Genomic DNA, 12,098 nt, shown 5'->3' with positions numbered 1-12,098 from the left:
TAATGAACAAAAGACAAAAAAAAACAAGCATTAAACTCAAGACGAGATTATTCCTCTTATCCGCCCAACAAGAGCGTTGCGACTCAAGGAATGTACTGATTCCAATTCTTCAGCCGCTCCTTTCGCGGCCGCGGTCCGACAGCTGCTTTAGCAGATGAGACATTGACATAATGCTAGGAATTTCAGCTTGCCTTTCTGTACAGGAGAGTTAAATGAACAAAGAGAAACAAGCAATAAACTGAACAGGATTATTCCTCGAAACCGTCCAGAAACAGCGTTACGATTAGAGGAATTTACTGGTTCCTATTCTTCAGCCGCCCCCTGCGCGGCCGTGGTCCGATAGCTGCTCTAGCAGGTGCAACATGACACAAGGCTAGGAATTTCAGCTTCGGACCCTTAACTGTTCCTCGTCCAAGTCTCGCGGTTCTGAAGTTTGGCTGACGCTCAGAAAGCAGAACGCGAGAAGGGAACGAACGAGTGCGAATGCCGTGCCAGCGTATCCGTCTTTCTCGGATTGGGTTCGCGCGTGGCGTTCTCTTGGCTTGTGTTCCCACGGGGCGGGTGCGAACCCTTGAGCACCGAGGTGCCAAATTGGGGTGGCTACGCGGTTCGGATTTTAGTCGAGCAGTCTACAAGAGCCGCACTTTCCCCTTAATTAACTCTTCCCGTTTGGCCACCTCTGTGCGCTGCCGCTCCGTGGAAACCTGCGCTCTTGATTGGCCTGGCGCGCCACTAGGAATCACGGAACTGTCACGGGTTAAGTCTCCGGCGTCCGCCTCGTCGTCAGTTTGTAAAAGTGCCTGCTCTAGCTCACCACCGTGAGAATTTATCAGGCTTACAGGGTCATGTTTGCCCTCTTCACCCGCGTGCTCTGCTGGCGCTGCGAATTTTCGAGCCTTCGAAATGGTGAGGACCTGTGCAGCATTATCTCCTAAACTAAGGCCTTTTTCTTTGGGCAGCATATCCGAGCGATTTGAGAAAATCGAGGGATGCTGCATAGGCAGGTTTTGGGAGACGGCTGCCTCGGTCAGACGCAGCTCGAGCGGGCTCTCGATCGCGACGCGGGCAGTAAGTTGGTCGTGTTGGATACCTTTCCTATCCTTATACTGGCGGTACAGCAGGCCAGAACGGAGCTGGAAAGGTATGTTCTTCCGTGACACACCTATGTCACTTTGGTGACTCAAGTTGCTTAGAGATTGGTCTTTCTCTTGCTCAGGGGTGAACATTTCTCTGTCCACACGAAGGAGTTCGAGAAAGCCATCTGAGTGGGGCAACACTAGATTCGTATTTAGTTCCTCACCTAGCCCCAGCTCATCACTTGCGCCTGCTTCGGAAGACTCACTATAGCCTGCACTACTGTCGGTACTCTTTACCCCTGTGCTACAAGTGAGTAAGTCCTGGGCTGGCTCGTCATCAGGTAACGCGGAGCCGTCACGGTTTAAGTCGCCGGCGTTCGTCTCATCGTCAGTGTGTAACAAAGCGTGCTCCAGCTCCTCACCGTGAGAATTTATCAGGCTTAGAGGTTCAGGTTTGCCCTCTTCAACTACGTGCTCTGCTGGCGCTGCGACCTCACGAGCCTTCGAAATGGTAAGGACCTGCGCATCGTTATCTCCAAAACAAAGGACTTTTTCTTTGGGCAGCATATCCAAGCGATTTGAGAAAATCGAGGGATGCTGCTTAGGCAGGTTTTGGGAGACGGCTGCCTCGGTCAGATGCACCGCGAGCGGGCTCTCGATCGCGACGCGGGCAACGGGCAAAGACACGCTGGTTTCTGTGGAGCATAACTCATTTTCGCGTCTTCGGTCGCGAGCGGCTGTCGTTCCCTCATCGTTTAACTGATCATTGTTTCGAGGCAGCGCTGAGGCGCATTCCTCGCTTAGAATAGAACTTGCAGTTGCCGCTTTCAGCGTGCGACTGCTTTCTGGAGGACTACATTTTTGCGCTGCGCCTACGCCTTTCTGGGTTGCAAGGGCAATCTGCGCGGCATCGCGCTTTTCAGCTAACGCCGCGCTCTGGCTTGGAGCTCCACAGTCGCTGTCAGGTTTGCCCTCTTCAACTATGTGCTCTGCTGGCGCTGCGAATTCACGAGCCTTCGAAGTGGTAAGGACCTGCGCAGCGTTATCTCCAAAACAAAGGCCCTTTTCTTTGGGCAGCATATCCGAGCGATTTGAGAAAATCGAGGGATGCTGCTTAGGCAGGTTTTGGGAGACGGCTGCCTCGGTCAGACGCACCCCGAGTGGGCTCTCGATCGCGACGCAGCAATGGGCAAAGACACGCTGGTTTCGTTTGCTATTTCCCTTATACAGGCATACTCGCCTGTTAAATCTTCAGGCTTCATATTTGCACCGTCGACAACGTCGATGGTGGCAGCCGAGTCGCGGAGAACATTGCGCAGTTTACCGGCTACTGTTAATTCCCGGACAGAAGGCTGCAAGAGTTGCAAGTTGCGGTCCCCATTGTCTGGCAACGCAAAGGCAACCCTTGGCTTACGGCAGCCGATCGCAAGGTGTCCGGGCTCTCGGCACCGGAAACAGACGATCGGCTTTATAGGTTTAAAAGCCTTTTCCTTCGTAGCCTTTTCGTTTGTGCTGCTAGAGCCTTCCTTTTTGACTGGGGGAGGGGTAATCGACGACGCGTTTATCGCGGAGCCCGAGGCTCTCTCGTTCACAGGAAAGCGCGCCCGACTATCTTCCTCCGAATTAGCCATGCGTCGAACCCGGGTTACTTTGGAAGCCTGCAGAAGAACTTCGATTTTAATTTCACTTCGCGCCGAAACCTCCTGATTTAATATCGAATTCCTCTTGGCGCGCTTCGCCTCTAAAATTTGTTCCAACTCTAAACGCTTTAGAGCAAGTTCTTTGTCTAACCTGTCAGCCTCCTCCTTAGCGGCTTCTTTGCGGTAAATGCATTCTTTTTCAACCCTGACGGCCTCCTCCTTGCGTTCTTTTTCAACCCTCACTGCCTCCTCGTTAGCCTTCCTGATTCCCTCCTGAATGACCTCCCAGGTCTCCATAATTCCGTCACCCTCAGCACCACATTCCCTAATAGCCTCAATCAGCTGTGGCTTTCGGTGACTTTTCCTGACCTCAATACCCAGCTCTTCACACAGCAAAATCGAATCTGGCTCCTTTAGTTTGCTCAAATCCATGGCAACTTCCGAACGAGGACTTTCAACAATAAGCTGCTACGTGAAATGCTTTAGCGATCACGTGCAGAAGATTAGTCTACAGGTACTGATAAAATTCCAGAGTTATCAGCCTGGCAGATTCTTAAAGAAAGTCAAGCGCTCACCACTGCAGAAGCCAGGACCAAGCGTGGACGATCCCGCCGCTGCCAACCAGTTGATATGTTTCGAGGTACCAACATCCCACCGCTGCCACCAGTTGATATGTTTTGCCGGGCTAGTAGCGTGTCCCACCAGGCATCGGGTCCAGGAGCACCGCCGCAGTGCCGAAGGAGGAAGGAAGGTGGGCCGGAGACGGGGAGTAGGGGAAGTGAAGGAAAAAACTGTATTTACATATTTACATGATTATTTACAAAAAAGACAAACAAAGTAAAAACTGAGAAGTCTCAGGGAAACGTTGAGGGAATCGCTCAGGGAGTCGCTCCGAGAATCGCTCTCCGATGAACGTGTCGAGCGCTTTAAATAGACCGTCCCGAGATCTTCCCGCCTTTTTCCGACCAATCGGAGGGACTTCGTCCGGGTGCTCCAAGGTCGTTCACCGCTTCGTCGTCTTCCTCGGCTGAGGCCCCTGGATACTCGGAAGTGGCCCGTCAGGCCAGGTGGATTCCATGTCTTGCTTCGAGGAAACGCCAAGGGCGAACACCTGCATCGTCGTCACCTTGCTTCATCTGCTGAGGCCCTTGGATATGGGAAGTGTCCAGAAGCGCATGTTGTCGGTCTAGTCGTTTCCGGCCAGGAGGATTCCATATCTTGTTCCAAGGAAATGCCCCAAAGGCGAACACCTGCCGTGGCGTCACCCCGCGGTTGACAAAAGAGCGAGGACGGGTTGAATGGCAGGCGCTTGGCAGACGCTCGTCTCCGCAGGTGGCAGCTGGCGTTGAGACATGTCACCCTGACAGATGCACACACAATATCGCAGGGTCAATACTTGGGTGCCGTTGAAGGAGAACTCCGGAAAACACGTCGTGGCAGTTAGGCAGAAGTGGTGGTACGTAGAATCCAGGAATCGAATGCGTCCCTCGTGTTCGGTTCCACCTGTCAGGAGGTTGCATGGGAGCGCGTGCATGAAGAAAGACCACTTTCGCAGAACGACGCACTGCCTCTGGGCATGGCCTAAGTGGACACAGGTGTGGCGGGAACACACAAAGAGAGTTAGGGGGGGGGGGGGGTGTTGAAACACAACCGGCATACCTCTCTCTTCCTTTTCCCTTAGCGCGCATTTTATGCCCGCTGACGCTTCGCGGCATACCTTTCTTTTCCTTTTTACTTTGCGCGCATTTTATGCCCGCTGCCGCTTCGTGGCATACCTCTCTTTTCTCCTTGCGCGCATCATATGCCCGCTGCCGCTTCGCGGCACATCCTTCTTCGCCTTTTCCGACCTATTCTTCTGCGCGCAGCTACCCTGCCCGCAACCGCCGACACGCCTGGGGTGGTGACTTCGCGCAGAGGGTCCCTGGGACGCGCGCTAGACCAGCGCACTTCTGCGCCGCATGGTTCCATTCCCTTTCCGCCTTTGCTACGTCACGATCCGTGCCCTACTCTATCTCTTTCATTCCCTTTTACCTTGTCAGTGCAGTGCAGCGAGCGTGACCCTACATCGGAGACAACAGCAAGCACTGCACCGAACAATTCTTCACCGAACAAGAACCACTAGAAATGCTTGCGTCGGCCGCCGCCAACATGGTCGCCAAGGCCGACGAACTACGCATAAGTTTGGCACGGAAATGTTACCGCGATAATAAACGCTTCGTGAAGCATGAAATCTCGCTTTTTTGGATCGAAATGCCTGTGTTTCCTCCTTGAAATGAATTGTATCGAAAACCGCCCTGCTGGTATTCGCGCATGAGCGGGTATCTCAAGGTACACGACTTGATACATTCGAGAACGCAAATCCTTATGGATGCTGAAATTAGTACAGCGGTGTTGAAATGAGCATATTCGTGATTTTTAACAAAGAGGTCAGCATCACTGCTCTCAAGAACGTACTCGCTCAGTCTGCCACTTGTTGATCGCATATGCTTTCGCGTCGAGGGATCCGCGGCGGCTTCTTTGATCCATATATCTCCAGCAGGACGTCGTGCCACCGCGACAGTTTCTGCTGCGTGAACTGCGTGAAAACGTCCCATGTATGCCGGCCTTTAGACTATGGCGACACCGACTTTTCCGCCTCTCGAGCACCTTAACGTTCTAACCACCTCCACGCTGAGCTTACCGCTTTAACCGCCTTGATCTAGAAAATTTGCGATACGTACCATTGTCCGGCCAGTCGAGACGTCAACGCCCATTGCTGCCCTAGCGGCCGGAGGAAAACCAACTGGAGCATCGTATACTTGTCATGACAACAATATCCAGAAGAAAAAAAACATCATGCCTAAGCAGGATTCGAACCACTGCAGGTGAAACCTAAGCAGTTTCGTTTCCTTTGTGGTCTAACCAATTCAGCCATCGCCACAGCTTTTTGGGCTCCGCGCACGTGCACGAATGATTCATTTTATGCATCGGTTCTCCTCCTGTCGCCAGATGCGCAGAAGTAGTTGCAACCGAAACTGGCTGGATTTTACGTCTCTCCTCTCGCGTTGTCTTCTGGCCAGGCGTGCTGGAGTGCTGGCATGGCCCACTTCACGGGTCCAGCTTTGACCCCTGCCGCCAACTGCGCATGCGGATTGGCAGGCGTGTACTTGCGGCTGCCGCTTGTGCCTGCCGCCAATACGGTCTGCGCGTGCCCGCTACAAAGGGTTGATTCGTCTCAACCAGCGGATCGTAGGTGAAGGTAGAGGAGTAGAAGCGCGCATGCGCACAGCGTCCATGTGAAAATGGCCAATTGGCGATACCTGTATGGGCGCACCCGCCGGAATTTCGATTGCTGCTGTATATCGTTCGCATCATGGAACTTTCTGGCCTATCCATGCTCTACTCTAGGTAAATATTCGCACACATTAGCTAAAGATAAGCAAAGTTAAGAAGGCTGCACAGGAGGACTCGACCGTGTAATGACGCTTGGTTGAAGTGCGCGTTCGTCCCGTTAAGAGTTGCGGGTAATTCCCGCCTGTTTTGAACTCTTGGTCAATGTCATCGAGTCCTTGGATGGTTGCTACTTCAGAGCTAACTTCTTCCTGATTCTCTGTGCAGGTGAACCGCTCACAATCGGCAGCGATACCAGCGACGGTGACAACGGCGGTTTTTCCGGTTTGCACTGCGATCGGCACCCAGCAGACAGCTATGTCACAATCGGCACAGTTTCAGGGTATGAGGACACGCTTAGCCGGGAACAGCGGAGGATATGGTGCGCCGTATCCCGGTGGCCCCCGGCCACCGGACTATTACACTGGACGCCCACCGTTTCGTAACCGGCGGCCACCATTGTATGGCCCTTGTGGTCGTCCACCCTGGAGGCGTCCTTACTGGCGTGCCTTCATGCCTGGGCGCCTTCCATACACGCCGCGACGGCTGTTTGGTTCACGCTCCGGCGCCCACCGCGAATGGAGACCGCCATCCTATACGTACACCGAGTGCATTGAGCCGAACCGGTACGGATCCCCTAGTGAAACGGATGTGCGGTCAGCCACTGGTGTCCAGGAGCCGGACCTGCCGTTAGGCCATCACCCAGACGCCTACACTGCGTTGCTGGAGTGCACCACCTCACCTTCCGTCAAGAAACCGCCACCAGGACAGAGGAAAAGCTATCGCCCCAAACGTGTGCTGATCGACCTGCTAAGCCTCGACACGCAAGACGGCGGGAGCCCAGAGAAGCGGCTCAAGCCCCATGATCTCGAAAGTCCGGAAAGGCTGCGTGCATGCGGCGATCGCAGAGACAGCGAGCAAGAGGGCGCTAAAGTTGAGCGCGAGAAGGGCGTCGGCACCGAAACGCCAGTTGCCTCCATCGCCAAGGTACGGCTTCCGCACGGAGATCGGCCTGGGGTTGACAGCAAACATGAAGCCACCAGGGTAAAACTTCCGCCTCCAGAGCCACAAGAGATCTTGCACTGTAGACACTCTGATACAAATACTATGTCACGCAAACTCAAATCACTTCTACACGTTCCAGAAAAGAAAACCAAGAGCAGGAAAGACCCCGCGGTTCGCAGTAGCACACCGAAGAAGAGTGGAAATGAGAAACTAGGACATGATTTAGTGTCTGCAGAGATTCACAGTGGATTCTGTAGGCGTGCATCTGAGGACGTGGGGCCCAAATTCTCGACTAGTGGTTCACAGCAGCGCTGTCCCAAATACAGTGCTCATCGTATCCTGGTTGCTAGGGCAGACAGCACCACGAACCAGCATAAAAAGCTGACTCTCAACTGGCGAAGTCCATCGACGCTAACGAATACAAGAGGTGTCACTGTAGCGAACGCTAAACGAGGCACCACTGTAGCGAACGCTACACGAGGTACCACTGAAGCGAAGGCTACACGAGATATCACTGAAGCGAAGGCAACACTATGCACCTCAGAAGGGAAGGCTACACTATGCACCTCAGAACGGAAGGCTACACTATGCCCCTCAGAAGGGAAGGCTACACTATGCCCCTCAGAAGGGAAGGCTACACTATGCTCCTCAGAAGGGAAGGCTACACTATGCACCTCAGAAGGGATGGCTACAAGAGGAATCTCTGAAGCGAAGGCTGCTCAAATCTCTGAAGCGAAGGGTGCACTAGGCACCTCAGAAGGGAAGGCTACAAGAGGAATCTCTGAAGCGAAGGCTGCACTAAGCACATTAGAAGGGACGGCTATAGGAGGCACCACAGAAGCGAAGGCTGCACTATGCACATCAGAAGCGAAGGCTAAAGGAGGCACCACCGAAGCGAAGTCTATACGAAGCACCACAGAAGCGAAGGCTATACGAGGCACCATAGAAGCGAAGGCTATACGAGGCACCACAGAAGCGAAGGCTATACGATGCACCACAGAAGAGAAGGCTATACGAGGCACCACGAAAGCGAAGGCTATAGGAGGCATCACAGAAGCGAAGGCTATACGAGGCACCACAGAAGCGAAGTCTATACGAGGCACCACAGAAGCGAAGGCTGTACGAGGCACCACAGAAGCGAAGGCTATACGAGGCACCACAGAAGCGAAGGCTATACGAGGCACCACAGAAGCGAAGGCTATAGGAGGCACCACAGAAGCGAAGGCTATACGAGGCACCACAGAAGCGAAGGCTATACGATGCACCACAGAAGAGAAGGCTATACGAGGCACCACGAAAGCGAAGGCTATAGGAGGCATCACAGAAGCGAAGGCTATACGAGGCACCACAGAAGCGAAGTCTATACGAGGCACCACAGAAGCGAAGTCTATACGAGGCACCACAGAAGCGAAGGCTGTACGAGGCACCACAGAAGCGAAGGCTATACGAGGCACCACAGAAGCGAAGGCTATAGGAGGCACCACAGAAGCGAAGTCTATACGAGGCACCACAGAAGCGAAGGCTATACGAGGCACCACAGAAGCGAAGGCTATACGAGGCACCACAGAAAAGAAGGCTATACGAGGCACCACAGAAAAGAAGGCTATACGAGGCACCACAGAAGCGAAGGCTATACGAGGCGCCACAGAAGCGAAGGCTCTACGAGGCACGACAGAAGTGAAGGCTATACGAGGCACCACAGAAGCGGTGGCTATACGAGGCACCACAGAAGCGGTGGCTATGCGAGGCACCACAGAAGCGAAGGCTATGCGAGGCACCGCAGAAGTGAAGGGTATAGGAGGCACCACAGAAGCGAAGGTTACAGGAGGCATCACAGAAGCGAAGGCTATACGGGCCACCACAGAAGCGAAGGCTATACGAGGCACGACAGAAGCGAAGGCTATACGAGGCACCACACAAGCGAAGGCTATACGAGGCACGACAGAAGCGAAGGCTATACGAGGCACCGCAGAAGCGAAGGCTATACGAGGCACCACAGAAGCGAAGGCTATACGAGGCACCACAGAAGCGAAGGCTATACGAGACACCACAGAAGCGAAGGCTATACGAGGCACCACAGAAGCGAAGGCTACATTTGTGCCACAGCTGACATCACTTCCTTCTCCGAATGTTGACAACGTGAAGTGTGCAGATGCTGATGCCACTTGCATAGGTTCATGTGAATATGAGAAAGCCTGTGCCCAAGATATGCATAAAGCTATGTTGGCGGCCTCTTTTGCACAGGGAGAGTTCGCTAGCAACCGACCTCCACTGCATAACTATCATCCAATAGCGCCAAACCAGTACTCTGCTCATTCCAGAGGTGACTTTTCAATTGATCCTTTGGCTTCATTTTTAGGGCCGGAGAGGGATGGCGCTGCTGTGATTCGCCAATGGCGGGAGAACGATTCAAAAAGCGGGTACCCTGCTCCTGAGGAACATCAAGAGATGAATGTCCAATCTGAAAGTGCTGCTGTCTTTTTGCAGCAGAACGCTGATTTCGAAAAGCGTATTGATTGTACTACCCTGTGCGATAGTGACGCTCATTCCTATAAGCCTATTGATTCTACTACCCAGCGTGAGAGTGATGTGGAGACGGAGTCTATCACATCATCGGAGTCAGATGATGACTGTATAATTGTTAATGTCAAGAAGAACCTCCCTTACGAACCCAGCACATCCGAAAGGCGTGGTGTTGCGACTGTCTCTGCGACTTCAGAGTGCCCAGAAGAGTTTCAGTCCTCCACACTTCAAAGCGAGGGGACACTGCCACTAAGTGCGACCTTTCCACCTAGCGTCCCTGGCACTGGCAGCTCCTCGGAGGACGTCACGTGTGAAATAGGTGCACACACGGCACTTTCCATTCTAGATTTCTGCCTAGACCGGCAGGCAACGAAGCAAGTGTGTGAAATATACATGCGTGGCAGGAACAGCAAACGAAAGGATCATTTTGCCGCAGAGATACGAAAAGTTGTGTCCGCTGCACTTGAAAGGAAGCGCGTGAATAACACATAAGCGTTTTTATTAAGCTCTTTCAATCTCGTATCCGGAGTAATTCACATATGGTTTTAAGTATGGTTTAGTGATCTGCGGTGGCAAAGCAGCTTTGGCAACAATGTTCAACTGTTAGGGCAATGCGTAAGTCGTTTTTGGATATCAGCTTGGTGTCTTGTGGTGTGTGCCCTTCCCCTCTAGTCGTTCGTCTTTTTTCAGCCACTTCATCGAACATGTATCAACTTGCGCAGCTGTCGACTCTTCTGCAGTGTTAAATAAATCCTTTTCAGAAACTCTTGTATAATTGGCCTAAGAAAGAAACCGACCCCACGAGGGGCGTCAAGTCGGCTGTAGCGCTGCGCGCGCGGGCATCGTTATTGCACTCATCTCGTTTCTGTCGCCTCTCCTCGGCGCTGTTCGCTTCTTCGCTATATGCGGCTCAAGGTGCCGCAGCGACAGCCATCGTGACGCGCTTTCTGTCACGGCGGTGAGATGAGTGACAGCGGCCGCGAGCTTCATCACGAGAGCTCCTTTCAGGCTCTGTATTAATTCGTCGGTTGCGCCTGCATAAATGAGCGTTCACATTTCACTTGAGAGTTGCCTCTAAAACCTGCTTTTACTGGCTGCTCTGTCATGCAGTTGGTGGTAAAACTGTGCCTGCGTTCTATCGTCGCCAAAATATGGATAGGTAAATGTCGAAAAATTCCGCTCAATTGCAGATGTTCATTCGCGTAAAATCACCCATCCTTGATATCAACTGCCAGGCAGATCAGCCTTTTCCGCCGAATAAAGTCCTCTCCTACTGACCCTCCTTGGGCTCCCCCATTCGCTATAGCCTCCGAGCCTGCTCCGCACGTGTTCCGAGGAGAAACCTGGGACTCTGCCAAACCACGGGAAATAAAATAATTGGTCATGGACAAACGAAAGCCGCTGTAACTATGTTCCTCTCGGTGGACACAGACCGTACAAATGTATTTTTTGTTCAAATAAGCTAAACGGTAAAAAAAGAAATCTCGTATAACTTCTCTAAGCGTCCTTCGTGTGATGTTAACATTCCTATCAAGGAAAGTGGACGACTTCTGTATGTCTCCAATCAGCAACAGTTAGCCTTTGGTTCATTTTGTGCAGCTGGTCCGATTTTTAAAGGCTCGTTCACATTTGGACCCTGGGCGGCGAGAGGGAGCGAAATCCGTCACCGCGGAAACGCTGCCTTGTTGACAGCTCCTGGCCTCCACGTCGCCACTTCGACCGCATGCAGGCTATCCGTTAAACGCGTTCCTCCAGCATCGAAAGCATCTGCTCGCTTAGCAAAAGTTTTTCCATTCAAGGTCCACACTTATTTCCAATTCGAGTCTTTAATGCCTAGCATAGGTGATCATTTATATATCCTGGGCCCGAATTACTGATCCCTATATTGCAATCGGTCAGTCGAGCCTTTTTTCCTTTCTTAAGTATTCTTTCTTGCTTTGAACGAGATTTGAATTGGATAATAATGTTTGTTTTGTCAGCACTTTTTGTTGGAACCCGATCTTAAGATTCAATGTGCTTCTCACTGATAGCCTCTTTCATTGCCTCTCCAGTTTCTTGAATAATCTGCAGTACACTTTCTTCCTCGTGCTTTACAACACCTTGTAGTTAATTATTCACGTTCCGAGAATGCTACTCCATTTGAACAATGCGTCTTGTAACTTCCTGTTTTATCTCCAATGATACGCACTTCACTTGAAGCTCCTCTTTCTTTTTTGTCGAGTTCAGCATTCTTCGAGATTTCAGCCTCAAGTTTTTGTTTCAGTTCTTGCATGGAGTTATGAGCAAACCCATGGCTCTTTCTCATGTTACGCTGTTCAATCTTTACGTCTATAATTTCATTCCGAACATCTTTTTCGATGTACACTCACGAAGTTTTTAGTTCTTGTTTGAGGTCTAACTTAATTTTCCCTAATTCAGCCTTTAGCTCTTTTCTAACCTTGGCAACTTCTTTGGGCCATGTCATGCCACATGGCCAAGAAAGAGC

At 52.0% G+C, this 12,098-nt stretch overlaps 1 long non-coding RNA gene across 1 annotated transcript in view; it reads left to right on the top strand.

The window, feature by feature from the left end:
- The window catches only part of LOC149357669 (uncharacterized), a 34,407-nt gene extending 23,408 nt beyond the window's left edge, over positions 1-10,999 (top strand). Inside the window, exon 3 of the long non-coding RNA XR_016291859.1 lies at positions 6,314-10,999. This is a non-coding gene — a long non-coding RNA (uncharacterized LOC149357669). The remainder of the gene's footprint in view (positions 1-6,313) is intronic.
- The last annotated feature ends 1,099 nt before the right edge of the window (positions 11,000-12,098 follow it).

The sequence above is a fragment of the Amblyomma mixtum genome, chromosome 3 (genome assembly GCF_055824585.1).
Source record: "Amblyomma mixtum isolate Tamu chromosome 3, ASM5582458v1, whole genome shotgun sequence".
NCBI classification, from domain to species: domain Eukaryota; kingdom Metazoa; phylum Arthropoda; class Arachnida; order Ixodida; family Ixodidae; genus Amblyomma; species Amblyomma mixtum.
Note: the sequence above shows the minus strand (reverse complement) of the source record. Positions and strands in the feature narration are given on the sequence as shown.